Source organism: Apium graveolens, unplaced genomic scaffold (genome assembly GCF_009905375.1).
Source record: "Apium graveolens cultivar Ventura unplaced genomic scaffold, ASM990537v1 ctg2589, whole genome shotgun sequence".
NCBI lineage: Eukaryota > Viridiplantae > Streptophyta > Magnoliopsida > Apiales > Apiaceae > Apium > Apium graveolens.
This window is the reverse complement of record NW_027417726.1, coordinates 27,562-32,321: the sequence shown is the minus strand read 5'-3', so window position 1 is coordinate 32,321 and position 4,760 is coordinate 27,562.

The following is a 4,760-nucleotide window of genomic DNA, read 5'->3' as shown; positions in this document are numbered from 1 at the left end:
TATGATACTTTGAAAGATATCATAGCCCAATATGTGAAGATAACAAGATTTAAAAACATAAAATAGGGAAGAAAATGTAAAAAACAACTTGATTAATATAAATTGAATGAGTGTTTACAATAACTGGAAGCTACTAGAATGGAAAGTAAACTAGATCTAGAAATTGAAAAAAGAGGCTACTACTAAATTTAGGGTAAACTAAAACTAAAACTAGGTGATGAATACAATGGGGAAGGGGGTATTTATAGCTAAAAAGTAGGGTTTAGGGTAGAGTCGGGTGAATTTTGGTCATTCAAGTGTGAGGAGTGTTGTGTTGATCTTGACCATTGATTTTCACCAACTATCTTTTTTGTCTTTTTTTCCAGGTTGATTGGTGACATTGTATTTCTTCCATTTTTTTCCATTTTCTTCTAATTTCTTCATATTTCTCATTTTTCCAAATATCTACAAAATAATGAGAATGCAAGAAATTAATTTATTAAAATACGAAAGCAAGCAAGAAATAGGTATAAAATTATGCAATAATATACGATTATCAAAGATCATGCCTCAGAAGAATTATGAAGAAGCTTGGAGTTGAATAAATCTGTTTTGAGAAAAATATTCTAAGTCAAGATCTCTACAAGTCACATATTAAGTGTTATAGAGAAGTCATTCGAGAACTCCATAATGACTTATCGACAAGCCAGGAAAAGCTACTAGAGAACTTAGAGACATCGACAAGCCAATTTGAAGACATGAAGAATGGAGATATCGACAAGTCATTTATTCACTAGAGAACTCCGAGTTATCGATAAGCCAATTTGTCACTAGAGAACTCAGAGTTAATGATAAGCCAAGTTGTCACTAGAGAACTCTGAGTTATCGATAAGTCAATTTGTCACTAGAGAACTCAGAGTTATCGATAAGCCAAGTTATCGCTAGAGAACTCAGAGTTATCGATAAGCCAAGTTGTCAGTAGAGAACTCATAATTATCGATAAGCAAAATTGAAGACATGAAGATGAGAGATCTCGACAAATCAAATTCTCTTATAGAGAACTCAGAGACTTCGATAAGTCAAAACAACTATAGAGTGATTAGAGATCTCGATAAGCCAATATACTTATCGAGATGTCAAGTTCTCTATATACCAGATCTCGAGGTAAAACTCAAAGTACAAAGTGCAGACCAGTTCAATATCCAAGATTATCAATCAACAAACAATCTAATCAGTTGGATTGACAAGTCTACAAAAGCAGCTTGAAGAGTACAAGATCAAATGCCAAGATTAACTGGCAAAGTAAAGTCACATGCGTGCAAGATTAGCAAAGATACACTAAGCTAGAAATAGAAAGATTTGATTATCCAAAATAGGGTTTAGTACATGCTAATGCATGCTGTGTAATAACCAGTGTTTACTGTTCTATAAAGTAAATACTGGATGCTTTGTTAGTTGTAACAATTTAGATCAGAATTCTTATATTTTCTCAAGGATGAAGCTAAGCTCTTTATCAACAAAGAGCCTAGAAATTTTGTAGCAAAATATTCTTAATTTTAATATAAAATAAGTGAGTTTTGAAAGATTTGTGTTTACTGTTTATCTATCTAAATTCAGTACAAACTCATTTAACTACATAATTTTAATTTACTTTGTTCATCACCATAAACACTTCACGAAAAGCAGAAAAACATAAAAATACATTCACCCCCCTATGTGTGATTCATTATCTAACACTTTCCACCATAATCTGGGTCCTAGTCACCAGAATAACAATCCTCCAAACCCGTTTCGGGTAAAAATCAGTCCATTTTTAATGGGTTTCAGCTTAAAAATGCTCAATAAGACTCTAGTAATTTGATGTTTCCATTAACAACAACAAATTAAGATTTTTTTCAAAAAAAACTCTATATCAAATTGAGAAAACTATCAAAACTATTTTAAAAATAAAATTGACATCGTTATCTATATAATACACAAACATGGGTATAAATTAGTTAGACATTTTATTTATGAGTTGAAATGACTAATATGTCTCTATATCAAAAATCTTTTAAAAAATTGTTGTTGGTTGTAATCGAACTCGAGTCCATACATTCACATTTAAATATTTATACCACTAGACCATATTGATACTTGGTTTCCTAATGATACACATAATATGTGAGTGTCATAATAGTAAGGTACTTTATTTTTCACTTCAAACATAATTATTAAATTATTTCATAGATAATTTTAAAAAATTGAATTTATCTATCTATTTAACCATTATATTATTATAACACAACATAGACTTTTTAATTGGTTAGACATTTTATTCACGTATAATGACAATTTTTTTCTTATATCTGCTATATTATAAAAAAGTTATTATTTTGTATACCTTTATACTATTATTGTCGCTTTGATATATGTGTTCTTAGTCATACAAATGATATGTATATATGTATGTCATATTAACAAAATAAAATTTAGTGACTATAATTATTGATTTACACATCTTAATATCATTACCATAATGTATTTGTTGGTCTATCATTCATAACTAGCTCTATAACTCATGCAATGCACATGCATTCTCTAAATTATATGAGTTTATGTTGTTTTAGCTCAAGTTATTTCCAGTATATTTATATTGCAGCTCAATGGATGGATAATGTATTTATTTGGGTATATGAGTACTAGTTTTTGAGGTGTGATGACAGTTATGCAAGACATGTTCTTCAATATTTGACATTAAACTGAAATATATATAGCGGTATTCCTTTTTTCCATTTTTGAGAGCAATATATGGGGGTTGCTATAAAAATGTTTATGGTTGTAACTACTATAGAATGTACTAGTTAGCTATTTAGTTATTGTTATTTTGATAAGTAGGTCGGGATTATGATATAATAATTAAAAATTATACGGTGTCGTTTAGCAATTGTTAGTAAGGGGCAATACGTTGTCGTTTAACACGGGACCAACAACATCTTTCTTGGATCACATGCCGAACCCAATTATTACACGTGTCCAATAACTTTTACTTAACCAGGGATAAGAAGATAGAGAGGGAAGACTGGTGAATGTATTTTTCTTATGCTTTCCCATTTCTTGTACTTTCTTTTGGCACACTTTATCTTCCAGTAATTTCAATATAGTATTTTCTTTATTTCTACCTGTTGTTTTACTTTATTTTATCGACTTTCTAAATCTGAATAATATAAAAATAGTTACATAGAATACCATATTTTATTCACATATCATTTTATTTTATAACTATTATTCGAATTTAAGTTTTTTGAATTTTTATTCTTGACCTTAATAACTCTCCCCTTCATTATTCAATAACTACATATACAAATCTGATATAGAATAAAAATAACCCTAATCACGTAATTAGTATCACATTAATTAGACATGATTTGGTCCAAAGATAAAGTACAATAAATAAGACCCGGAAACCCTAAATGATTATTAATTTGGTAATTAATAAATGGGGGTAAATAACAACCTGCAAATTATATCCTATTAAGGATATAATTTCATTAGGAGTGGCCTCTAAGAAACCCCAATCGACAAGGACACTACTTCATGCATTGTAGGACTCCAAAGTCAGATTTAAGTCTGAAACTTGTCCACAAGTCTCCGAACCTTAATATAATTCAGGAACTTTCTACACCTATATAAGGGGTCTTAACCCATAAATCAGAACTACATTTTTTGACTTGATCTTTGGCACAAAGCAATGTACGTAGGCATCTTGTGGAGACAGATTTAAGTCACGAAATACGAGAGCAGTCAATTAAGGGCCTTGAGCTCACGGACCCTAACATTAATTATAACCTAGTTTTTTTACTCATAATGACATCTATGAACATACTAGGACCTCTGCTTGTATTTGATACATAAACCTTGCCAAGATTATCCGTTTTAGTCGATATAAAAAAATTAGGGGCTTATCAAATTATCTATCGAGCCATGAAAAAATTCAACAAAAGACATAAATAAATTCACTATATGTTTCATGCAAAACAATATGTAGAGTAACTCCAATATAGCAGTAAAAACGACACTTGTAGGTGTATCGACTCATCTAGTTCACATTGAAATATAATCTATACAAGGATAATCATTTGCCATTCGTTGGTTAATAACAACATCGCGAAAATGCCCGGGATAAAATATGGCTTTCAAATTAAGATCTAAATTAGTGGATGCTGCAAATGGAGTGGCAATGCATTACCCAAAACCCAAAGCATTTTTATGTTAGATACACATAGATATGTACTCATCTTTCCCCTAAACCTCATCTTCTTCCTATTTTTCTTTACGAGTCATTGAATAAACTGAGTTAATTTATATCTCTATTAACACCAATATTTTCTCCACTGTCTTCAGTTAAAATTATTTTTTACCCTACTTGTGTACTTAAAGCTTTGTTGGATAATGTGAAGACCCTTATGGTATATATACAAAACTTATTGGAATGGATGCGAGTTTCGCTGCCATAACTTATGGACATACTTGCCTCCTTATAGAGTATGTACTATGTATTTCACGTGTACGTCATTACCTCTAATTAGACCTGACAATTTTGGTACACAATACATGAACACGGTACATAACGATACAAATCATTAGTGTTTGTGTTTGAAAATTTGGTCCACGGACACGAAAGTACACGAACACGAAAAAACGAGAATATAATTAATATTGGATTTTATTTCCAAAATAGGTACACGACACAGAAGTAAAATACACATAATAAATAGATAAATTTTAATTTTTTTGTATTT